The 13697-nt window shown below is 44.4% G+C and overlaps 1 protein-coding gene across 5 annotated transcripts in view; it reads left to right on the plus strand.

The window, feature by feature from the left end:
- DNAJC13 (DnaJ heat shock protein family (Hsp40) member C13) overlaps positions 1-13697 on the plus strand; it is a 1667846-nt gene that overhangs the window by 370546 nt on the left and 1283603 nt on the right. The window lies entirely within an intron of this gene.

The raw sequence follows: 13697 nt of genomic DNA on the forward strand, positions 1-13697 counted from the left end.
CAAGAGTTACACTGCACAGAGTCAATGTGTACAATTTCGAATACATGACAATAAATCAATATATCAGCTATTTGGGGAGGTTTCATTTTTTCCTGATATGAGTCCAATTTTCCCCAAATAGGTTGTGTTTTGGATTTTCATGGGAATTGTTGGCGTATGGTGACGTTAGCTCCTCTTATATAAATTAGTATTTCTCTTCAAATTTGGAAAGAAGCTTTAGTTGCACTTTTCCTATTGCGCAGAATGATCTTGCATCCATGCGTGATAATGAGGTCTAAAAGATATTGACCCTTTACATCTGTAATAAGTGGGTTGTGCTAAACCATTAGCACATATGAAAAACAAAAACTAGTTTCAATCTGCAATATAGCTTCAATAAAATATCTTGCCAACATTTTTTGATTAGGAAATAATAAATGTTTGCCAAACTTTCTTCATGAGTGACAGCAAAACATCATATGTGCAAGATCACCTGTCATTATATTACAGTTCCAGAACAAAGGGTTGTCTCATAATTTAATTTTGTACAGGTGTTGAGGGGTCCAAAATGTTCTATGTAAGAGGTGGAATTTGGTTTGAGATAAAGAATGTATAGTTTTGTGTGTTTTACTTGACATCCAGATTTTGTGCCAATTAAGGGTGGGTGTACCTGGTTGGCTTCCCTTTCCCATTTTGATTGTGTATATACCAATAACCTAGATTATTTCAGTAGTAGTAGGGAGTATACTTTAGAAATAAGATGAACTCTTTGACAGTATAAGGATAAGATTCAAGATAGATGAATGAGTCTGATATTTTAGTTTCAGAGATGGCCACTTTCAAATTAAGGAAGTGGTAAAATTCCATATTAATTAACTGATATATATTTTGAAATTTGAGATAGACAATGGTGTTTGTTTTAACCTAGTTCTTTCAAGGTATATATGCCTGCTGAAGTCCAGTTATCAAGTGAACCCTCTATGTTAATAATTCTGTTGTCCCATATCAATGCTAAATAGGAGCGTATACGTTTTGAGATTGATTTCTGTTCAATGGACAGGATTGTTTTCTTCGAGTGACTGAAGATGTCTGCAGAGTGAGGGAGAATTATTTACAAGAACAAGGTTAAAATGGAGTGTTGCATATTGCCATATTGGTTGATACTGGTCTGCTTGGAGTAACAATCTGGAGCTCTGCTTAAAGATAAAGGCTGCTTTATATAACATATTGTCGCGTAGTTCCTAATAATACATAGGATCTGCATATTTAGACAACATAAACTAAGGGATTGGTGTCCAGACTGATTCCAGACACCCCAAAGGATATGTTTGCCTTTAGACCAGCTAGCTCACAGTGCGACTATGAGCCCCCTAATCTTACCAAGGAGCGAATAGTTTCTGGCAACTATCGAACATGACAACCCTTGATCCTTCATGGATCGTGGAAACAGTACATTACTTTTCCTTCAGTCACTCATGCTCTCATCTTCTGAGAGGGATGTACGTAATAAATAATGGGCACCTTTTTAGTATGCATTTATTGAACCAGTGTTATTCTAGTATAAAATACGTGTGCTGCGACAATCATTAGATAGAAACCGATATACACGATTGCAAGCACCAACAGAGTCAATAAAGGGTAGAATTCTACCATGGTGCTAAAACAGTGAATATATGCAGGCATAGAGATACATAGCAATAAACAAGATGCAAACCTTAGCTAAGTGTACCTAGCATGTATGTAGGTGTGAAGCCAAGAATTCCCTTAAGAAAGAGCCAACCCCGTTACCTGATAGGAAAGAACGAAGGACCCTGTCTTGGCCTCGAGTTGGACACCCCGCAATGGATGTCAGACCATTGTGCACTGGAGTGTTTGTGTAGGGACTCCAGCATCTCGTGCCAGCATGGAAGCTTCTCCTCTGGTTTGCCCAGAGCACTAGGACACCTGCAAATCATTTAGATCGAAGAAAACTCTTTGCGATAGTCGGGCCCGATGTCGAGAAATGCAGCGTCAAAGCATCGAAGATACACTGGACATCTACGGTGAACTTTCTGATCAAGAAGATGTGGGGGCATCAGCGGCGGAGAAAGAAGAAATATTCTCCTGCTGGACTCCGGCTCGGACCTCAAGATAGACCTTGATTTTAAGGAATTGCCCCAAGGACGGGGTAATGCGAGTACCAAAGACCCCATGCCCCGCCAACTTCCCCAGAAAAGACGAGCCTTCGGCACCACCTCTGCCATCTGGCCAAGGTCGGCACCGAGACGATGTTTCCGACACCCCGCCTCCAGGCTTGGCTCCAAAACACACTGTCAAGACTCCCGGATCCCTACCTACTCACTAAAAGCCCTCTTCGGATCCAAAACCATCCGGTTCGAAGCAAAAACCCGGCTCAAAACTGAAACTTTCCACGCCGAAAGCAAACAGCCTTCGGAACGAATTCTTCCGCATCTAAAGAGCATCGTATGTCAGCACTGAAAACACCGGCACCAAAAACAAAACATACCTCATCCGAGCGGAATTTAGATGTTCTTCCAAAAAAGGATCGGAAACAAAATTAACTCTATATTAACCCGGGTACAGGTTGTATACACACTAAACGACTTAAAAAACACAAACATCCAGATGAGGACACTCCATACAAAATTCCTTTAGAAGAAATCTGTGACCACCAGTCCTTTTCATATAACACCGTCATCCACTCCACCACCACCACCCTCGCCTCCTTCTGATCCTTTACAGATTACACCTCGGGACTCTCCACAGTCTCACCATGATAATGATGATATTGATGAAGAGGGTACACATTTACATGTAGACCCATGGTTTGACTATACTATTGATCCCCCAACAGATAACGACCCGGACCTTTACCCTGCCAAGCCATCGCCGCCATATGACAATGTAGCCTACCAAGAACTCCTTGCCAGGGCCGCACAATATCATGGAGTGGCACTACACAAGGAGGCATTGGAGGAAGTTTTTTTGTTTGAAACCTTAGGGTCCACACACAGGTCCTCGCAGACACTTCCCATGCTTAAGAGCATGATGAGGCACGCAGATTACATTTTTAAGTATCCTGGACGTGCTCCCATATTGACTCCTAAAGTTGATTAAAAAAATATTAGGCTTCCCCCACTGATCCAGTTTTTTATCAAGGGACAATAACCATTGGATTCACTACTAGTATCTAATGCTTGTAAAAGATCGAATTCCCTAACATCTGGGGAAGCGCCTCCACCAGATAAAGAGTCCAAATTAAGTGATGCTTCTGGCAAATGCATAGTAGCACAGACAGCCAATCACTGGTGCATTGCAAATACTTAAGGCCTTTTAGCCAGATACGACAGGGCCCACTGGGATGAAATGGAGCAGCTGCTTCAGTATCTTCCAGATGAGCATAGAAACAGAGCCCAGGACTTGGTAAATGATTCAATCAATAAGGTGTGCGTTGGATGCTGCTGATACCGCAGCTAGAGAGGTCAACACCAGCATTCTTCTTCGAAGACATGCTTGGTTAAGGATTTCGGGATTTAAGCCTGAGGTCCAACAATTAATTCTGAACACACCCTTCGACAAAAAACATCTTTGTGGACCAGATGTTGAGCAGGCTTTAGAAAAAATGAAAAAGGACACTGAGGTCGCCAAATCTATGGGAGCTCTCCAATTCCCTTCCAATAGAGGTTTCTTTCGGCGGTCCTTTTACCGAGCAGGGTCTAAGACCACACCCTCAGACCAAAATACATCCACTTATAAGGGTAACAACCAGTTGTCCTCCTTCAAGTGGATTTGTTCGAGAGGTTACAGAGGGAACAATTCTTTTTTTTTTTTTTTTTTTTTTTTTTTTTTATTCGTCATTGCAAAAGAAAATCAATTCATACATTTCATTAGGCAGTTTCCATTTAGCCAGTTATACAATAAAAAAATAAAACCAGCAGAGAGAGCGGAATGGCAGATACAAAAATAAACGGGGTTAAAGCATAGTCAAATCTCTATATAGATTATTTGTCATTTTCAAGTCTATTTCTCCACTCAGAAATTGGTGTCCATGTCCGTTTCCCCATCTGTTGTGTCTTCCATCCTTTTTTGTCATACAAAGCTTTTTCTAATACATATACTGCTAATAGTTGTGCCATCCATTGTTGAAATGTTGGCGGGTTAGGGTCTTTCCACATAGCTGCCACACATAATCTACATAGGATCATGGCTATATAGATGAACTCATGATGAGATGATTTTATGCCATCCCTGGTTACTCCCAGAATCATAACTTCTTTGGTTATACTTATTTTGATCCCGAGAGCATGATTCAAGAATTGCTCTATTGTGTTCTTGAATAGATCCAAGGCGGGACAAGCGGAAAACATGTGAATGGTATCCGCCTGTGCGTCTCGGCATCTGGGACAAACCACTCCCGTTGTTCCCCCCCACTGAGCAATTCTATGTGGTGTATAATATAGCTCATACAAGGTCTTATATTGCTGAGTTTGCAGAGTAGCAGCTCTGAACACAGAATTTGATAATTTAATTGCTTTTTCAACCTCATTGCCAGTTAGATTCAACTTGTTATTCCATTTATCAATCACTTTTCGACAATCATCCTCCTTGTATCTCGTCAATTCTTCATAAACCTGTGAGATTGAACAGCCTTTATTAGCCCTTAGGATTTCAATAATTTCTATCCTTTTATAGTTAGTATCCCCTCCATGTTTCTTTGCCAGGGCCGATCTTATTTGTAGACATTTAAAAAAAATCCCTACGGTCTAAGTTATATAGTTGGCATGCTTGTTCGAATGTTATTAGTCCCGTGGTTCCCACCAAGTCTCCTATTGTTTTTATCCCCTTCATATCCCAGCACTTCATAACCGGATCATGGAATACCATTGGTAACGACTGATTATTAAATAACGGAGTATAATAGTTCATCCTCCCAATTTGTGTTCTCTTCCTTACGATTGACCATACTGCCATTGCTGCACCTACAGTCTTGAACTTGACTTTCTTATAGTAACTGCCTTCGTTGAATGTAAGGAGCCATTTGTCAGAGTCCTTGATCAATAGCTCATATATATCAGGGATGCTCTCCCCCACTCTCCATCGATCCTCTGTGTTTCCCCCCACTAGCCCCTTGATGTATTGTAGGACGGTTGCCCAATAGTAAGTCCTGTAGTCCGGTGCCGCTAGACCCCCTTGCTCTCTTGGTAATGACAGAAATTTCAGTGCTCGCCGTGTTTTACCTTTAGCCCATATAAAATGATTTGTAAGCCCCTCTATTTCGCGGAACCAGTTATTGTTAAATTTAAGCGGAATCGTCAGAGGGACCAATTCTAAGGGTAGAGGAAAAGGCAGCATGCCCCATAATTACCCTTCCCCAGATAAACAGTGACTTCCCCACATTTACCCCTGACCATACCACTCCTGTCGGTTGAAAGACTGCAACAATTCCTCCCCATTTTTTGTTCTGTAACTACAGACAAATGGGTGTTCGGAATTATCCAACATGGCTACTGCCTGGAGCTTACCACCAATCCTCCAAACATTCCATCTTGTTCTCACAAGATGTCACCAGAACATTTTCACCTACTCAAACAAGAAGCACAGTCTCTTTTATTAAAATGAGCCATAGAGACTGTACTGTTACAATATCAAGGATGAGGCGTATACTCCCTGAATTGACTAATTCCCAAAAAGGACGGCTCCTTGAGACCTATTCTTGATCTCAGAGAACGAAACCTGTACATCCGGTCAGAACATTTCCACATGGTGACACTCCAACAAGTGCTCCCACTACTACAGCAGGGCGACTTCATGTCTACTCTAGACTTGAAAGACTCATATTTCCACATTCCAATTCACCCTGCTCATCGCAAATATGTCAGATTTGTGCTAGCGGGCCAACATTACCAATTGAAAGTACTACTGTTTGGAGTCACCACTGTTCCCAGAGTATTTAGCAAATGCCTACCAGTAGTCACAGCTCATCTGAGAAGACAGCACATCCATGTCTTCCTATACCTGGATGACTGGCTCATATAAGCCAGCTCTTACCAGAAGTGCCTCCAACCCACTCAAGCCACAATCTAGTTGTTACACCAACTAGGGTTAACAGTGAACGCCATAAAGTCCCATTTGCAGCCTTCCATCATACAGACTTACCTGGGAGCCACCATAGACACTCAAAAAGCTCTATCCTCTCCCAGTGCAGCCAGAATTCTCAGTATCCAGTCTCTTCTCTGTTTTAACCCAGCCAACCATTACCAGCAAGTGTCTTCATGCAACTGCTAGGAATTATGGCGTCTTGCATAGTAATTGTTCCCATGCAAGACTTCACATACGTCCCCTCCACGAATGTTCAGCAAGTCAGTGGAACCAGTCGCAGGGTCAATTGACCGATCTAATGTTGGTAGATGGCCATACCCATCGCTCTCTGCAGTGGTGGAACCCACTAACTTTATCTATAGGGTGGCCCTTCACAAACCGTGCTAACAGCAGATGCATCGCTCACTGGTTGGGGTGCTTACTTGCTCAATCACACAATTCAAGGATTGTGAAGTCTAAAGCACAAAAGGCTTAATATAAATCACTAGAACTACTAGCAGGGCTTCTGGCGCTCAGAGCCTTTCAATTTCACTTCATAGGCAAAACTGTCCTTGCCCACACAAACAACACGACAGCTATGTACTACATACAAAAACAGGGGGGGGGGGGGGGGCAACACTCTCCAATTGTCGCGCCTAGCACAAGCCATTTGGATATGGGCTCTACAGCACAAGATGCATCTCCTGGCAGAGCACCTTCCAGGGATAAACAATCAGATTGCAGACCTTCTCAGCAGACAGAAGCAGCAAATATACGAGTGGGAACTTCACCCTCGGGTTCTCCTCTCATACTTTCAGGAATGGGGTTTTCCTCCCATAGACCTGTTTGCCACAAAGCAAAACGCAAAATGCCCAAGCTTCGCCTCCAGGTTCCCACACCCGCTTTCCAGAGGCAATGCCATATGGATTTTCTGCCTCCCACTCATTCAGTTGGTAATTCAGAAGCTCAGGCAAACATCCATCATTGATTCTCATAGCTCCCACATGGGCACGTCAGCCATGGTTCACCACCCTGCTGTATCTCTCAGTAGTTCCACACCAAAAGCTGCATCTCACCTCCAATCTCCTCACTCAGAGCCATGGAGAAATCCGGCATCCAAATCCCAAAGAACTCAACCTAGTGATCTGGCTCCTGAAGTCGTAGAGTTTGATGATTTACCATTACCTCCAGACTGTATGAATATCCTAAAAGAGGCTAGAAAGCCTATTACTAGGGCATGTTATGCAGCAAAATGGAAACGGTTTATCTACTGTAACAAAAAGAATATCAATCCTCTTGATGCTTCTGTACAGAACATCATCTGTTACTTGTTACATTTACAGCAATCGAGACTAGCCTATACATCCATTTGCTTGCATCTAGCAGCAGTAGCTGCATACTTACAAAACAGACAACACTTATTTCTATTCAGAGTACCAGTGATTAAAGCCTTCATGGAAGGATTAAAAAGAGTGATACCAACAAGAGTCCCATCTGCACCAGCATGGAACTTAAACGTAGTCCTTATAAGACTTACGGGTCCACCATTTGAACCAATGTACAGGTTTCAATTACAGTTCCTCTCATTGAAAGTTGCTTTCCTCATAGCAATAACTTCACTGAGGAGGGTTGTATGTAGGGGTAGTAAAGTTTTATGGAGTAAGTAGAACTGGAAGTTGGTTCCTTTCACTGGTGTGTTACCTTTGGATGGAAACGAGAGTTCTACGTCATAGGCATTGTACTATTTGCAGGATATGTGGCTGTAGATCAAATACTTTGCATACTTCTACCATCTAATTTTAGACGTGGACATTACAAGTTGTTTTTTTTTTTTTTTTTGTTAAGTAAGTTTCGACTTCAAGGTGATTTATGATACTGCCCCGAAACCCACTGTGCTCCAGATATAGACTCCACCTGAAATTGTTTTTATTTTTTTCCTGCGTTCAGATTTGGAAGTTTCTCAGACTGCTCCGGAGCAGTCACGCTACGGTAGAAAGATTTTTGGTATTGAGACACCAAAATCTGTGCCATCAACAAATGGAACCATTGTGTGATCCTGAATTGCTTCTCAACCCCAGTATTGGGGTCCACAGCCTTGATCTCCGAAGGGACCACAAGGAATTAACCTTGTGTAAAAATGTCATCCAGCACTGAATGGATAGGCGATCGATGATTTATAGAATGCAGGGCCAATGCTCTCCTGAGCCATTAACAGCATGCATTGTCGAATATGTAGAAGGAACTTACTCTAATGGTGAAATTGATGGGCCCTCTGGTACTCCGGGATATCGGGGTATGCAGAATCCGAATATGTCTTTTCTAATGATTTTGACTTTAGAGAACATCCTTCTCCGGGGCACCTAAGAATGCTCTCCCACATGATAGTGGCAAAGCACAGGGGTTTGACCTTGAATGGAGAATTATCTCTAGAGCAAGGAATGGCCTTGTGAGAGCCATGGTCCAAGGCTGATACGCCTCCAAAGAGACTCTTCTGTACATTGTTCCTGAGCCATCTTTCCCCAAAAGCTGACCTTTTCTACGAACACGCCTTGAGACCCTGAACTTGAACTTCGATGCCCAGAATCTATGCTTTGGCCCAAGTCTATCCTGCCCACCTCAGAACCAATAGACTCCATAGTCAACCTCAAGACCATCCTCAGTCTCAGAGCTGAGTGAACCAGCAGAAGACAAAAATGAGTAACCTGATGTAAACCAAAGGAAAATCTGCGTAGGTTACATTCTGGCATGGTCTCCTTAGCTCCTATCCCATTCTGAAAAAAACAAGACCTAGGAAACCCACACCACCAACCACACTATCACCTATTGAGTCACTGTCTCCTGCATAGTATATTTATGCAGATTCAGATCAGGATCCCACTGTAGGGTAGCCTGAGGAACCAAGACCCATGGTCAGTTTCAGGCCATTTCTCCCTCACAATCAGTTTAGGATATCCTGATGTTTCATCCTCGGTCTTAGGTCTTGGTGAGGGTGGTCGTGGGGCTTCTTGGCCTGCTGCATCGTGCTCCTCGATCGTGGCCGGGGTCTATGCAGAATCTGCAGTGAAATCTGAAGTCTCAATAGGGGTTACACCAGGGGGGATCTGTCGAATTCCGTCTAGGTTTCGAAGAAGACTCCAAAAGATCTGCAGCAATAGTTGCTTAAGCACAGTTCAACCAGCGGCAGAACCCTCTCCCTGCCTCCCCTTGAGCTGACGGTGATGACAGATTCGTCAGTTTTGGAATAATCTGATCTAGGTGGAGATCAGAGAACTCTGGTCTCTCCACATCAGTCTGTTGGCGTTACAGGCAATTTCCCTTGCCTTAAAAGGCTTTCTACCATCTATCGAAGGGAGGCTGGTTGAGGTTCTCACAGACAACACCACCACCATGTGGTACTGCAACAAACAGGTCAGGTGGGGTCCTGGTCTTGTGATGTGAGACACTGTGTCTTGGGAGATGGCTGAAACTTCAGAGCTTTTCCTTGAACGTGAACCTCCTGATGGGATCTTTGAACACCGGGTAGACAAAGTCAGCCGGCAGCGCCTGGTGCATCTCGACTGGCTGTTACACCCAGAAGTGGAATAGGGTACCTTTCAGCAATCAAGAGAACCCTAACTAGATCTTTTTGCTACCACCGAGAATGTGCAGTGTTGAAACTTATGTGCACTGGAGTTCCCAAGAAAATGGTCTCACAAAGACTCATTCCAGGTAGAGTGGAGCACGGGACTCCTGTATGCCTTTCTGCAGCTGCCTCTCTTGCCCTGAGTTCTGAAGAAGATCAGGAACAACGGGGCTTAGTGGCATCGAATTGAGCAAGAAGAGTGTGATATCCAAAACATCTGGGCATGAGCATCTGTCCTCCAATTAGGCTACTGCTTCAAGAAGATCTTCTGTGGCAACTGCAGGGCAGGATTCGCACCTTCATGTGCGTAGACTGATCCACAGCAGTTGACTGGGTTTGACTCTTCCTCCCAAGTTTGTCGCCAGGTGTGTCAATGACAGTTCTGGCCTGTTACAGAACAGTCTGTCAGATATCTTATTTGTTGTATCTCAGGCCCAGCAGGGACTTGCAGTGGGCACCGTTAAAGATAGTCTACCCTTTCTCCTTTTAAGCTCTCGCGTGGCGTTGCAGGACAGAGCCCTGCTCCGCCTCCGTGAGAGATTTTGTAAGAGAGGACTTTCAGAAGAGGGCTTAAGCCCCGCCCCTCATTTCCATTGGCCGGCATCACCGTTTATGCTAAACGGTGGCCTGCCATTGGAAATGAGGGTTTTCTGTTAACGCCCTTTCTCTCCTGGCTCACCTGCTTTGCTGCTGCCACAAAGCAGTTTCTTATCTTTATGGGGCCAAACACATGGCCACATAAAGATAAGAGAGCCCCATGCTCCGGCTACAGCGCAGTCTTCTTTCACTTTCGGGACCACGCTTGTCTCACCTCCTCCTCGCTACCCCCCCCCCCCCCCCCCCCCCCCTTCTCACTGTTATTCGTCCTGTTCCTCTCCTTCATCAGTCTTTTCTCTTGCTCACCACTTTGTAAATATATGTACTTTGTTCGCTCGAGCACAGTCACGGAATGGAGAAACAATCCATGTTATGTTTTTTGTTTTTTTTAACTTGTGTTTATTGATTTTTAGTCAACAACAAAAGCATACAGCACAATCGTTGAATCTGGTAAGTACAGACATAGGAATTAATTGCAATTTCTCCATTTAGGTCTCACAACTATTACAGAGCGTGAAACATGAGGAATGTTAACATTACAATATCACATTAGTGCATCTCCCAAGTATAGGCCTATGGAGTACATCACATTATATTTGACTTGTAAAGGTGATAGTTGACACTACCGTACATATCTCGAGAAGATTGAAGAGTGACCTAATAATATGTATAAGAGGGTCAGGTTGAAAAGGACACATCATCTGAAGGCATTTAATATTACAATACCACTGCTGTTGGTGTGCGAGAAGGAGGAAAGGAGACCCCAGTTCGCATTACGTACCCCCCAACCAATGTAGTAGCATCTGCATTCTCCGCGGCTTGTGCCAGCAGATAGCTCTGGAGAGGACCCCATATATCCTTGGGCCGAGAAGCTCGTGGTAGTGTGTCGGCATATATAGTTAGCTGATCTTGACAATACAGGAGATCATCCAGCCACTCCTTAAATTTTGGGGCCTGCCCTCTGCCCCACCTACAGGCCACTCTACGCTTTGCCAGCAATAATGATATGGTAATGTATCGACATTATTGTTTGGGGATTCGCTCAGTGTAGCCCAACAGAGCAATAAGAGGGCTACGCTCCGACGAGAGGAATTTCATTCTCTCCAATGCATTAAAGACCTGTACCCAATACTCTTGAACCCGTGGACATTCCCAAGCTAAATGTATGAATCCGGCACCCGGCCTATGACATCTGTGGCAACAATCCGTATCTTGTAGTTTAAACCGAAACATTTTTACAGGGGTGTAATATAGACGCTGCAGGAACTTATAATGCGTAAGGCATAGCCTACAACTGGCGGATATGTGTGCAGTTTGTAAGCAATATTTGCATTGCTCGTCCGCCCACTCAACCCCTAGATCACTGTTCCAGTGTGCCCGAAAAGTGTTGGGGGTATACGGCTGCTGTGTGCGGATATTGTGATTTAGTGTAGATACCAGATGTCCCGGTTTTGCAGATCCTAACATTTGGTGTAGAGGTGCAAGGCTAGCTGGTTCCGGAGGAAACGTCGGAACCACAGAGCGCATTCCCTGTCGAAGACAGACATATAGAAAAGGATCAAGAGAGGAGGGCTGCAGCTTGTGAAAAAAGTGATCCGAAGATCGAAATGGCCCATCATGAAAGAGATCTCCCCAGTTAGTGATGTGCGCGCGTTCACTGAGCTTGATGAAACCCTTTTCTTGGAGTAGGGGCATTCTAGGATGATAGGAGAGGGGGAGAAGCGGCGAATATAGTATGGGAGATTTGAGGAGACCGGAGATACGATGCCAGGCATCAACTGTGCCTGTGATCGTAGTGGGCACTATGTCCCGTGTGCGCATGGGTGTGTGCAGCATCCCTATCAGAGGGATAGGATCAGCCAGCCAATGCGCCGTTGCCACCTGTGGCATGTATTTGGGAGGGTTTATCCAATAATGGGCATAATGAGCTTGTGCACATGTAAAGTACATTTCAAAGTCTGGGATATCAAACCCTCCCTGCGCATAAGGTCTCGTAAGTATCGACCATTGTATTCGTGGCTGTTTACCACCCCAGAATAACCTTATCATTTCTGTGAGGAGCGCCCTGATAAAAAAGCGGCCAGGATGATACGGTATATTCATGAACAGATACAAAAGTTGTGGTAGTACCACCATTTTTATTAAGGAAGCTCGTCCTGCGATCGAGAGGGGCAGGGAAATCCAGCGGGTGACACTACTCGCGAGGCGATCCATAGTCGTACCATAGTTGAGGTGTATCAATTCTTCCCTGTCCCCAGTGATTTGAATCCCCAGATATCGCAGGTCTGTGTCGCACCAGTCTAATGGGAAGTCCAGAGGGAATTTAGTGACAGCAGGCTTTAAGTGGAATATGAGTGATTTTCCCCAATTGATATGAATTCCGGAGAGTTTCCCAAAAACAATAAATTTGGGCAGAAGAGGATTAATATTTTGCAGAGGATCCCTCACATAGAGAGTAATATCATCCGCATAGAGGGATATTAGAATTTGGCGGAGATTACAACGGATCGCTTTATCCTGGTGGTGTTGTCTCAGCTTAGATGCCAGAGGTTCGACCACAAGGGCAAATAATAAAGGGGATAACGGGCATCCTTGCTGGGTACCTCTCGAAATAGGGAAAGCTGATGAAAAATGAATTTTTTTCAGCACCTTGGCTATGGGACTTTGATACAGCAATCGTATCCAGGATACGAAGAGTGGGGGAAAACCCATGCGTTGTAGAACGCTGAAGAGATAATCCCATCCCACAGAATCAAATGCCTTGGTGGCATCTAAGAACACTGCAGCTAGTGGCAAATCGGGGGCTACATTCTGTAGAATGGAGAACAGGGTGCGGAGATTGAGTGGTGGCACGACCTGGAACAAAACCCGCCTGGTCAGGGAGGACGAGTTTGTCCATTAGGAGGGCCAGGCGGTTAGCAATGACTTTAGCCAAAATGTTAGTGTCACAATTTATAAGTGATAGCGGGCTATAGGAATCACACGAGTCAGCTGCCTTGCCAGGCTTCAAAAGGGAAGTAATAAACACCTCCCTCATAGACGAGGGGAGCATGCCAACTTCTAAAGAGTCTTCATAAAGCTCCTTCAAAATAGGGGCCATTAAGTCTATATAGGTCTTCCTAAAACTCAACAGGGAGGCCATCCAGCCCTGGCGCTCTGCCGGATTTCATCTGCATTATCGCCTCACGGATTGCGTCGATCTCGAAAGGGGCACTTAAGAACTCCAGATGGGAGTCACCCAGCCACCCAAATGCTACATCTCCCAGGAAACCTTTGAGCTCAAAGTCGTCTCTCCATTGCGAGGTGTATAACGTGGAATAATGTGTGGTGAAAGCCGCCAGTATGTCAGCAGTGTCTCGGTACTTTACCGCCCCCGGAACCCCAATCTCCAGTATGTAGTTGGAGAATCTCGGCCACCTTA

Source organism: Triturus cristatus, chromosome 10 (genome assembly GCF_964204655.1).
Source record: "Triturus cristatus chromosome 10, aTriCri1.1, whole genome shotgun sequence".
In the NCBI taxonomy this organism is placed as follows: Eukaryota; Metazoa; Chordata; class Amphibia; order Caudata; family Salamandridae; genus Triturus; species Triturus cristatus.